This window comes from Canis lupus, chromosome 36 (genome assembly GCF_011100685.1).
Source record: "Canis lupus familiaris isolate Mischka breed German Shepherd chromosome 36, alternate assembly UU_Cfam_GSD_1.0, whole genome shotgun sequence".
In the NCBI taxonomy this organism is placed as follows: Eukaryota; Metazoa; Chordata; class Mammalia; order Carnivora; family Canidae; genus Canis; species Canis lupus.
This window is the reverse complement of record NC_049257.1, coordinates 20,338,480-20,351,572: the sequence shown is the minus strand read 5'-3', so window position 1 is coordinate 20,351,572 and position 13,093 is coordinate 20,338,480. Positions and strand designations below refer to the sequence as shown.

Here is a 13,093-nt window from a genome sequence, read left to right as displayed (position 1 = left end):
TTGGAGAGGTAGAATTTTTCTTAGGTTTGATATTGCCATATATTTGGGCATCGCAATTTTCAACCAAAAATCAATAGCCATCTAGATTAATATTTAATGAAAAGAAAAACAAAGACAGCTTTAGCATGAAGTGACTCGGAAATTTTGCCATACACCAACCACTGAGGATTATCGGAGGAGTTACTATAGCAAATTGAGAAATGTACCAAGAAAGATAAAGATATGAGAAAAATTAAAGTGGGAAGAGAAAAAAAAAAACCACATCCACAAAGCTGATGGTTCCCACATTATTTTTAATTGCAAATTAAATAGGAAGTAATGAAGATGCCCAAAGAGAATGAGGAAATCAGCTGAATTGTGGCATTTCCTCTTCAGAGATTGTCGTGCCTTTAAAAATAAAGTACAAAATTCTTTTTTAAAAAATTTATTACTTTAAGTATTCTCTACACTCAACTTGGAGCTCGAATTCACACCAATATCAAGAGTCCCATGCTCTTCTGAGCCAACCAGATGCCCCATAAGTACAAAAATTCTTAAAGAAACATGGAAATACTTATGGCATAGTGTTAAATGAAAAAATAGGATGTGAAATTTTATTCACATTATGCATATCAGCAGTAGAAATGTATGTGTATGTACATATGCCAATTGGAGCAAAACACACAAAAATAAAGCCATAGTTGTGACTGAGTAGTAGAATTTTGGATCATTTTTCTCCCCCTCTATTTTCCAAACTTGCCAAAATGCCGTTCCATTGTTGTATTCGTTATCTATTGTTAGGACACAAATTATCCCCAAATTTAGAGGCTGAAGACAACAAGTGTTTGTTTTCCCAAAGTTTTTGTGAATCAGAAATCCAGGCTCCACCTTGCGGGATGCCTCAGCCTCAAGGATGGCAGCTGCCCCAAGGCCTGGGCAAGGAAAGACCCACTTCCAAGTGCATTCAAGCGCTTGTTGACAGGATTCGGATCCTCTGCATTGAGGGCCTGAGTTTCTTTCTTTCTTTTTTTTTAAGATTTTATTTATTTATTCATAAGAGACACACAGAGAGAGGCAGAGACAGAGGGAGAAGCAAGCCCCCCGCGGGAGCCCGACGTGGGACTTGATCCAGGGACTCTAGGATCATGACCTGGGCCGAAGGCAGATGCCCAACCACTGAGCCACCCAGGCATCCCAAGGGCCTGGGTTCTTTTCTTTTCTTTTCTTTTCTTTTTTTTCTTTAATTGAAGTTCCATTTGCCAACATATAGTATAACACCCAGTGCTCGTCCCTCAAGTGCCCTCCCCAGTGCCCGTCACTCAGTACCCCATCCCGCCCGCCTCCCCTTCCACTAGCCGGGGTTTGCCTCTGTCCCCGGAGCCTACCTCAGACCCTTGCCATGGCGCCTCTCTCTCACGCCATCCTCGAAACATGGCAGCTGATTCTCATCAGAGCAAACACATGGGCGCCAGCGTGAGGGAAGCCAGAGTCTCCCTGCGGCCTATCCTCAGAACCAAATTCTCATCATCTTTGCCATAGTCTGTTGGTCGAAAGCAAGTCACTAGGCCCAGCTCACACTCAGGGAACTGGAATCATTGGGGTCACCTTAAAGGCTGCCTACCATAGCGGCCATTAATACAAAAGACTCACAAAACAGAGCTCTTCTTTTCTTTTTATCATCCCACCCCAGACCCAGTATTTTTGGGAAGAGGATTCAGCAACTTCTTCTAGCACAGGTACCTCTAGAAACTGGAAATACCAGCAAACTTGTTCTCCCCTCAGGCCCCTAGAAAGGAACGTACCCCTGCCAACACCTTAGTTTTAGGCCAGCGAGACCTGCATCAGACTTCTGCCTTCAAGAACTGCCAGATGATAAATTTGGGTTGTTTTAAACCACTGAGTTTGTGATAATTTGCTAAGGCAGTAATAGAAAACCAATAGAAGCCACAAGCCAAACAAATCGCAGAAGTGTAGCTGACTCAGTCTCAGTTAGATTGAATGCTGTTTTACTGGAAGGGGTTACACAGAAATATAAGAATTCTTTGGGGCCTGGCTTACAGGACTCCCGTGAAGGCAGTTTAAGCCTGCTACTGCAATCATTGGAAGTAGTCGCAGGAACAGCAGTCTTCAATTTCTCATTGACTTTTCACACTGAGTTGTGATAGTAACTTTCATCCACCACAGAAATTGATTTTAGTTAGGGAAGAAATTGGAAAATATAGGCTTGTTTGTTTCAATAGAAATGAATGGAAAAATAGAGACCTTTCACGTCTTCTGAGATTCCAGGAGTACAAAGCCTGCTCCCAGCTCTAAGTCCAAGAACTCAGAGACATTTTGGCAAAGGCAGGAAGGGAATGTCTTTAAAGTCCGTGTAAGTAAGAAGGACCTGGCTTAAAACTTGCCCTTCATGGGTTAAGTTACATGGAATCCCATTAATCTATCTAGTCCAGAAAGATAAAGACAGCAAAGTCCATCCTCCAGGGATGGGAACACATGATTCCCAATAGTGTAGCTATTCTAAAGTGAAGGCGAGATAGTGTGGTGAACTGGTAAGTGCAAAGTGATGGACTTCTCTTACTTGGAAATTCTATGGGATTTTTTTTCCCCTTTCCACTCCACTTCAAGAGTCTGTGGAAAGAGACTGACAGATGAATGTGGATGTTAAGAGGCAGATTTTCCTGATGATGCACTTGCTGAGCTTCCATTAACACTTCAGGGAATTATGTGCAACTATCAATGGGAGAATATATCCCTAATATTCTATTTTTAATTTTTTTTCAATGAACAATTATGTTTAGTCCATCCCCAGCAGGATTTGTTGGTGAGATTGCTGGTTTCCTGATGCAAGTTTCTTTTCAGTTAGCCAAGCTAATGCTGATGACCTGTTTTCACTTGATGATGTACAGTTAGATATATCCAGTGTCTACCTAAATGCATTTGTGAATTAAATCTTGTCTGGGAAGATTTGCTCATTCAACCTAGGGATTAGAAATTATATTGACCCAAGAAGCAAGACTTGCTATATTTAGTCTGGGATCTGTGCCAAACATGTATAGCCAGACCAAGGGATTAGGGAGCCCTGACATCATTTTTACTCCAGTGCCTTATAAAACATCAAGGTTAGCAATTATGCTACATCATTTGAAAGACACAATTCCCAAGTTTCAAATTATTTTAAATTTTTGGTGTGGTGCCTCATTTTCAGATCAATAATATTCAGTGCATGAAAGGAAAAGAAGAGCCTAGAAGGGAAAAGAAACAGCCTTTAGCCAGGACCTGGCATTTTTTACTCCCATTGTGTGATGAGAAAACCAATCCACAGAGAGGCTAATTAAGTAAATCACGGAAAGGTACAATCAAATTGGTGGCAGGATTAGTATTCCAGCCCATACCTACCTGACTCCAGATCCCACGCTCTCATCGTGTTATTACTCATTCTTTGTGCAAGAGAAAAGGGGTGTATGTTTCATTTCAGATGGAGAAATAATTGAGAACTTTATAATAATGGACTAGGTTCAGAATTGCCCAAGAGGGGCACCTGGGTGGCTCAGCGGTTGAGCACCTGCTTTCAGCCCAGGACGTGATCCCGGGGTCCTGGGATCGAGTCCCACATCAGGCTCCCCACAGAGAGCCTGCTTCTCCCTCTGCCTGTGTCTCTGCCTCTCTCTGTGTCTCTCTCATGAATAAATAAATAAAATCTCTTAAAAAATCACCCAAGAAAAGCTGAATAATAACTTTTCTGACCCATCCCTTTTTTAGACCATCATTTCCCTCCTCTTCTCCCTTTCCTTCCTAATAAAAGCACAAGTGAAATTAAACATTAAAACTCCAGGAGGAAAAATATCTCCAGGAGGGCACAGATTGTCATTTATCTTTGTATTGCCAGCGCTCTGTACTTACCTGGCCCAGATTAGGTGCTTGTCACCAGCTTGTCATAGGAAAAAGAGAAAGAATTAATGAACCAGTGACGATTATTCTATTTATAATGCTTATTGGAACGGCTGTCTCACTTTCAAATGTAGGAAAGTATTTTGCTATTATTTTAAGCTAGCTGTTTTGAATATGTTAAATATTCCAAATCTCTGAAATGTGTTACTAAAGACTAATTCCGGACATGGCATTTTTTTTCTCCCTCGCTACACACAGACACACATACACATATACCCACAGTACTATATTTTTATTATGCCCCCCAAAATGATTTAAAACAGTTTCTATTCAGAGGTATAAGCACTCTGAGCTCCAAGTACCATTCTCAGAAAGGGCCTTTTTAAGTTTCATTAATTAAAAATAAGATCTCTAAAAATGAGAGCATTCATAGATCTCTCTAAACTGTAGGTATCTCTTGGGAAGGATTTATAAATTGTCCAACTGTAATGTAAAGCACTTTTGAAAATGTGGGTAGATGCAGAGGATATTATCATTAACAAGGAACTAAGAAAAAGCAGTAGTTCCTATTTAAAATCTGGTGGCATATGACCCACTAATGTACATCTGAAGAGCCTCATGACTGAGTTTTTACCAAACAGTAAGAATGACTTTTCAAACAATAGCTAGCCCCATCAGGGGCCTGGAAACCTTGTTTCCAAAATACCTGGGAGCCTTATCCTCTCCTTCACCCACTCCCAACTTGAAAGTATACAATAGGCCACACCTCATGACTCCATGCATCTCTTTTTACCCAGGGGTCCTGTGCCCATACTTTTAATAAAACCACCTTTTTGCACCAAAAAAATAATTAATTAATTAAACCTGGTTACATTTGAAGCAGCTGCATGTACACAATCCCAGACAACAGTGAAAATTTCCAAAGTATATATAATGATGGGCTGAGAATTCTTCACAAAATGTACACCTAATGTTTCCCACATTACACTTTTCTTTAAAAGCAAGTATGACATCTTAAGTGTTTTCTTGCAAAAAGCAAACAAGTATTATAATTTTTCTTGTAAGGCATTCCATGAAATGCCTGGTTTCCAACTGAAAAAAATCCCAAGGAATTGTAATTAAATGTAAGTTTTGCTTCAGTGAAAAGCCCACTTCTAAAATGTTAGTTTACCAAAAGTGGGACATTTTCTATGGAAGACTTTAATTCAGATCCTTGAGAATAGATTTTTTTTTCCATAATACCACCTTTGGAGGATGCATTGGTATAAAGAATGTCAATACACGTAGGTCATACATGAGGTGCGTTTGGATTGATTATATATTCTAATAGCCTGAAATCTAAATGAAGAGGGTTTTTAATAAGAAGGTAATAGGACTATAGAGATCTCTGGATGGCATAAAAATACATGAGAAGGTATGTTGTAATGTGAATAAGACTAATTGATCATCTTATTAGAGAAACAGTTATCTCAAGATGAAAAATGGCCACATTGTTGTTTGACATTTGAATTGTCAATGACTTGACCAGAAGAAACCTTAGTCAAACACTCCAGAGACATGAACAGTTCAAGAGAGCAGCCGCTTGCCAAAGGTCACTGATAGAATAATAGGGGTTTTTTTTTCCTCACAATCTGAAGAAAGTCTGATGCTGATTATATCCCAGTGAAGGGGAAACAAAATGATGGCCAAAAGTCATGCTTTTATTAAAAACACTACCATTGATGTAACAACCAATATGACAGGATAAACTCTAAAATTTCTCCATAATAGAATCCTTGGACAGTATACTTAGGCATGTAACCTATACTCTGCTTATCGGATGCATACCAAAAGTAAAAACATTCAACTCTTTTTGAGAAAATAGAAGCTAAGAAAATATCAAGTTGAATCACTAGTCATCTAGCTTGAAAATCATTCAACTGAATAGAATTCTGGTTTGGTTTGGTTTGGTTTTGTTTACTGACATTTTTATTTAAATTCAATTAATTAACATACAGTATATTCTTAGTTTCAGAGGTAGAATTTAGTGATTCATCAGTTGCAAATAACACCCAGTGCCCATTACATCAAGTGCTGTCCTTAATGCCCATCACCCAGCTACCCTATGCCCCCACCTACCGTCCCTCTACCGGTCTTGTTTGTTTCCTAAAGTTAGGAGTCTCTTATGTTTTATCTCCCTCGCTAATTCCATCTTATTTTATTTTATTTTATTTTATTTTATTCTTAGATTTAAAAGCCAAATTGTTTCTAACTTTTCATAATAAAAAGAGACTTTAGGTAGACGTAAAAGTATTTTTAAAAAGAGACAAGAAGTTCCAATGGGCCTCTCTTCTCTCTCATGCAGTTAAGGTCATCAGATAGTAGGGTCAGTGGATATTCTGAGTCATTCCATGCACATTTGCTAATTTCAGCATTTCCTGTCTCCTAAAACTGATCACGTAAAGAACTTCAATTTTTAAAACTGTTCGAGATTTCAATACCACACAACTTAATCATTTCATGAACTATTGGTAACAATGCTAAGATGACTGGTGGACATGGGGTCCTCCCAAACCTTGGACTTCTCACTCTTTACCAAGGAAAAGGTTTCACAAAACTACAAATTTTAACCAATGTAGTGCTACCCCAAGAGAGATACAAAACTTAGGACCATATCACAGGAGGTTAAAATTTCCCCCACTACCTCCCCACCCCAGAATTTTTGCACAGTGGGTTCAAGTTAAAATGTATAGTATGGGAAAACTTGAAAGCAAAAAGAAGTCAAAACAACATAACATAAGGCATAAGTTGCATGTACAGGAAGGGAGAGGGCAGTATCATTGCCCTTTAACCTTTTTAGGCTTCAGACGTCTTACCTGAACACTCTCCCACACAACAGAGGTATACTCCTTCCTTGCCTATCTTGTTCACTCTAGCAACAAAGTGCTTTTCCAGGCAATAGTACTCTAATTCATGCTACCCCCATAGACTGTCTGAAAATTATCTGCTGATGCTTGTGAGTAAATAAATTGGCACACCAATGGAAAACAAATTTTGAGTTCTTTTAGGCATGAAGAGCCTCATCTTTTAAACTAATGGCATTATCTATTAGTAGGCTCTGAAAAGTACAATATACTTCCAAAAACTAACCTGATAACCAAATCACTGTAAGATTCAATTTCTCACTAGCACTTCATCCACAGTGCCTAGGCAATCCCCATGTAGCTTGAAGACCATGGAAGAAGCTAGAAACATCTCACCTGTCCTATTCAATAGGAAATCCACATTTTCAAGTCCCAGGGGAACAACGTATGGATCTCCGAGTTAATACCTTTCCCAGTTAGCTACCAGTTCCATGAATTTAGTAAAATTAGGTTTTTGCCAACATTATTTTTACAAGATCTTCTGCAGACAGACATATTCCTTGCAGTCAAAGATTGCCAAAATTTCAAAGCTTCTTATTATCCATATATGGGACATGACTACAGAATCCTCTGCCACAGAAACAAATTGGAGTCTGGAGAGCCAACTATCTTTGGAAAGCTGAAAGATTACTCAAAACCAGTGTCATGAAGTACCAACTGAACTGCGGGTTTACAGAAAGGTGGTAGCATCCGTTTTTCTGATTTTGAGGGTGGGTTGCATCCTAATCAAATCATTCAAGTGCTTGCACGGTTTTATCATTGTCACCTCTGAATCATAAATGTTAAGCTGAAAATGGTGAACCAGAGCTCCCACAAGGCCCTCTGTCCACCAGAATGGACATTAACTTCTGTATTGTTTCTGATTACTTCTTCAGAAGTCCATGTAACTAATTCCCAACCTCCCCTTCTCTGTCTTACTCTTGTCCCCAACTTTTTAAAGTTTGCAATAGGCACATTATTTAATACTCAGGTCCTCAATAATAGAAATTCTGTTAAGAATAAAAAATTGTTGTGGCACCTGGGTGGCTCAGTGGTTGAGCGTCGCCTTTGGCTCAGGTCGTGATCCCGGGTCCTGGGATTGAGTCTCACATTAGGCTCTCCACGAGGGAGCCTGCTTCTCCCTCTGCCTATGTCTCTGCCTCTCTCTGTGTTTTTCGTGAATAAATAAAAATTTTTTTAAAAGGCATAAAGAATTGTTTAAATTTGTTTATTAAGAATAAAGAAGTGTTTAATTTTGTTTCAGATTACCATACAGCAAAATCAGGCGGAAATCCTGAACCTTCCACTTCCTACTCTGTGATCCTAGGAAAATTATTTAACCTTGCCCAGTCTATTTTATCCATCTATAAAATGTAGCTAATAATATCTCCCTCTCTGGGTATATTGTAAGGATTAAATGAGATATAAAATAACTAGAATGTCATAGGCACATAAAAGATGTTACATTCTTTTTCACAAAAATCCAAATTTATTTACATAGAAACTTGTAAATGAAAGTGTTTTTTTGTGTCAGCAATGTCTTTAGGTTTACATTATCTCTTTACCGTTTCATAATCAAGCTTGTTTAAAATTTGGGATATTAAGGGCTGAAAGTGTTTATAGTTGCATGTTAAGGGTTGATTTAAAATGTTTTGCATATTAAAGGCTGATTTAAAGTGTTTATATACATGCAATATTATATTCTGTTGCTACTGTCCAGTTAGCTTTATATTTTTTACAAATTTTATGTAACTACATAGTCTTCATAATATTCATTTTGTGCATCTTATAGAGTGATGTACAATAATTTCTATCTCTGGACATATAGTTTGTTTGCCATTCCTCAGTAATATCATCAATAGTGTCAGAGGGGAGGGGAAACTTTGTGCACAAGAGCTTTCTCTAATTTGTTAATGTTAATGATTTAGGATACAGTTCTGGAAATGGTATTACTGGATTGAAGAGTAGGAACACATTTTTATGGTTTTGATGTGCTTTTAGGTGCAGGGAAAGAAGAAGCTACTGTGAGGTGGGATTATCAGAGTTCCAAATATAGAGATTTGAAAGGTGGGAAAGGAATATTTCAGGAAGAAAAAAAATGAAACAGAAACAAGTAAGAGTTTAATATGATAATAAAGGGAAAAAGACAGAAGGAAATTAATCTGATTGAAGTAGAGGGGGGAGTGTTTTTGGCAGTAATGGGAAGCCAGATGAGTAGGTTCTTATTAGAGGAGGTCCTTGAGAGTGAGATAAAATAGTTTAAGCTTGTGATCAATGCCTAGAGCCCAGGACAGTAACACACGTGAAAGGGAGATGGTTCATGAAGAATCACTGGGCAGAACTGAGGCTGAACCGGACGGGAAGGCACTGGAGTAGTGGGAAACAGCCATAATCAAAGCCTCCCACATGATGTCAAAGGAGAAAAATGTGGAAAGTGAATCCAAATGCTTGAAAAGAAAAAGGAATCAAGGGACTTCAAAAGAGGTTAGTGTAAGAGAACGAATAAAATTGTACTCCCCCCAAAATTCTCACCTGAGTGACTGGAAATGAGAAGTTGGTGTCACTAAGCTGATAGCAGTCAGGTAACCAAGAAGGAGAAGCAGTTTGCTGGAGGAGTAGATTGGGCAGGGATACTGATTTTGAGCTGCCAGTAGGATATTCAAATGGAAAGGCCACATATAGGCAGTTGGAAGCCCTGACATTCTTTAGGACTTCAGTGGTTGAGGTTGGATACTTACAAAACAAGGAGTTCATATTGCAGTAGAGGACATTTTACCTGAAGATCGAAAAGGTATTTAGGAGCTTCTGAGATGGTCAGATTAGCCATGGCCTTGGACCAAGGCAGCAGGTCCTCCTGATATCTGCCAGTGGCCTCCCGGGACCATAATATGAGTGTCAGAGTTTCATCAGAAACCATGTCCCAGGACACCTGAGTGGCTCAGTTGTGCATCTGCCTTCAGTTCAGGTCATGATCGTGAAGTCCTGGGATGGAGCCCCATTACGGGCTTAGTGGGGAGTCTGCTCCTCCCTTTCCCTCTGCCCAGCCCCCACTTGTGCACACTATGTCTCGAATAAATAAAATCTTTAAAAAAGAAACCATGTCCCATTCTCTAGTTCCGTCATCAAATATGTGGTAAAACACATTTGTAGTGAAAAGGAAAGAAATTTAGAATAATTTCATTTGAAGTACTGTAGCACAAAACTGGCAATGCTATTATAGGCTCAACTCATTTTATTTGGGGGCCAATAACATATTATTCATGAATTATTAATTTTTTACTTCAGAAGATACTTGTGTGAAAAGACTCCTCTAAAATATGTAGTAGAGACCCTGAAAATCAGAAAATCTCTGAGGAACAGTATGAATACCTTTCAAGAAACTACATGATATTGAAAATTTGGCAGGCCTCACACCTGCAAAATCTTACAGATGAACTCCAATGTCCACACCAAACATTCAGAATTCCGGATTCATCTTTCAACTATAGAAAATTCCACAAGAAGAACCTAATAATCCCCTGGGTCATCCAGAACCACTGAGCACATACCCTGTATTCTAAATATAATCCTTTGCATTTTTCCTTAGAGGAATACTAATCACATGTGTGGGCCATATGTTGCAGTTTAATATCTCCCCAATCAGCAAGAAATTTCCTCAGATTTTTCATAGGATCCCTGAGGAACCAGAAATAGAGAGCAGGAGAATCCAGTTTGAAGTAATCATCTTAGATTGAATTAAATATAATCGTGTATATAATGGTACCAGGATCTGCTGGAAGAATTTGAGTGTACTAAGTTTTCCTGAACTTGTGTGTTTTATCTATTTTTAATTATCACTCTTAAATTTCTGGGGAAATTCTCCCATTAAAATATTTTATAATTCAAGAATCATAAATAAGACTGTTGTCATAAGGTCATAGTTTATCACCTCAAAAAATGCTTGTGTTGTCTTCAAGGTAAGTAGAGAATGCACCAGAAGAGCTCATAGACAGTGGGAATGCTTGTGTCCCAAGGTCCCCCAATGTAATCTGTCTGCTGAGCATTCTCAGTCTGCAGAGGAAGAAGGCTCTGGAAATTGGTGGTGGCGAGCCACATAAAGCCCTATATCAGAATCAAACCTGGAATGTGTTAGATTCATCCATCTGCCTAGAGTCCTGATCCATGGGTCTCCAAGGCCGCCTGAGTGTAGACATCCAGGAACACCTGCTTTCTCAAGGTCTGTGAAGTCAGAGTGAATGAGGATGGAAGAGGGTGGTAGAGGAGAATGAGAATAAAGGTTTTGATTCTTTTAAAATAACAGACTTTGATTCTTTTAAACTGACAGACACAGAATTACATATTTTTTTCTTTTTTGTAACTCCACTAAATATGTTCATTGTAATTAAATAAGATTTTGCAGTCCATTACCCTGTAATGGAGGTAGCCTTTGGGTATTTTTGAAAACTAAAATTAGAAGAAAAATGAGCAAGTAAATGTGTTGATTGATGCATCTATGAGGATCTTTATACTATCTTTTAAGCAAACTAATGAATATTTTAAAGCAAAATAAAAACATGAAAATAAACATACCTCATATTTTTTTTTTAAAGATTTTATTTATTTATTCATGATAGTCACAGAGAGAGAGAGAGAGGCAGAGACACAGGCAGAGGGAGAAGCAGGCTCCAAGCACCGGGAGCCCGACGTGGGATTCGATCCCGGGTCTCCAGGATCGCGCCCCGGGCCAAAGGCAGGTGCCAAACCGCTGCGCCACCCAGGGATCCCTTTTTTTTTTTTTTTTTTAAAGATTTTATTTATTTACATACCTCATATTTTTGATGGTAAACTGCTTTTCAAAACAACCACCAATGGATTAGTATTGTCCTTTCAGACCCTCTGTTGGGGCAGGGAAAGGTGGATGAAGTTAGTTTCTGTGTCTTCCTGCCTGTCCCATCAGGTCCAATTTCTGGCCTCCCTCCAGATCTCACCCCACCGCCATGTTTCTCCTCTTCCTGGGGTAATTCATAGCTAGAATTGGAGCCAAAGATGGAAGTAGTAGCCAGCCTCCAAGGACCTCACTTCCTGCTCTTCACATCGTTGTGCAGCCCACTCCCACACTGGAACAGAGATGGGCCTGTGAGACTAGTAGAACATTCCAAAGTATAATGCGTCATTTCAGATGAGTTCGGGTATTAGAGCTTTTATCTTGGTTTCCTGATGTACTTGTTTTGAAAGGAGCCAGTAACCATGTCACGAAGACACACAAGCAGCCCACAGAGGGGCCCACATGGAGAGTACTGACCTGCCAGCCGTGTGAGGGAGCCATGTTGGGCATGAATCCCTCAGGCCCCACCAAGCCATCAGACTGCTGACATCTGACTGTAACCTTGTGAGAAATCCTGAGCCAGAACAACCCAGCCAAACCACTCCAGAATTCCTAACCCACAGAAACTGTGAGATTATGGATGATTACTGTTGCTCTAAGCTACTAAGTTTATAAATGTAGAAATACTTTTTAGATATTGTTTTATTTAATCCTTACCATGATCTTATGAGGTAGATACCATTTTGTTCATTTCCCCATAAGGAAAGTGAAGTGCAGAAGAGGTCAAGTGGCTTGCCCAAGGTCAAATAGTCAAGAGTAGAGTCTAAATTTGAACACAGGTTTTCTGATTTCCAAGCCCATGTTTTGGGACTGGAGTGGAAAACCACTAAGGCTCTTTCCAGCCCAAACAGAGAGGATTCTATGCTGTGAAAAGTTCCTTCTCTACTCCTTGCTTTGTGCCACCTGAAGCACCATCCACCTTTAGTGGCCTTTGCTGGAGCCAAACAGCTATCCTAGGTGTTCATCTGCATGAGAGATTTGGGAGAGTCCCAAGCCTGCTTTGACCAAAGTCTCACATCCTCTCAAAGTTTCCATTTCTACAATGTCTCTAGGACTCATTAGGGTCTCGTAAAAAAAAAAAAAAAAAGATAGATAGATAGTTAGATAAATAGATAGATAGATTAGATATAGATATAGATATAGATATAGATATTCCTGATCAAAATTTAAATATGTTACCTGAGAAATGTAGGCCAGCCTGTTGTCAGCATCCTCAACCTATTAGCAGAGAACAGAACCCAAAGGAAATAGGAGACCTGACAGCTATATTTGAGTTTAGGGAGAATTTGAGGAAAATCTGAAAATGCAGCATTTCCAAGTGTTGGAAGGCCTCTGAGCAGTTGAATACCCAGTAGGTAAAATGAGAGTAGCTCCTACTCTACATACATCCCACTCACACCCCAGACGCAGAAAAGGGAGAAAAGTTTAATTATCCAAAATTTGCAGTCAGAAAACCCAGAGATGGGACGCCTGAGTAGCT

The 13,093-nt window shown here is 39.2% G+C and overlaps 1 long non-coding RNA gene across 1 annotated transcript; it reads right to left on the bottom strand.

The window, feature by feature from the left end:
* Positions 1 to 282: 282 nt before the first annotated feature.
* Positions 283 to 9,516, bottom strand: LOC111094192. The gene is made up of 3 exons (XR_005384508.1): positions 9,282 to 9,516; positions 3,880 to 3,907; positions 283 to 387 (listed from the first exon to the last, which is right to left on the bottom strand). It is a non-coding gene; the product is annotated as an uncharacterized LOC111094192 (long non-coding RNA).
* Between the last annotated feature and the right edge of the window lie 3,577 nt (positions 9,517 to 13,093).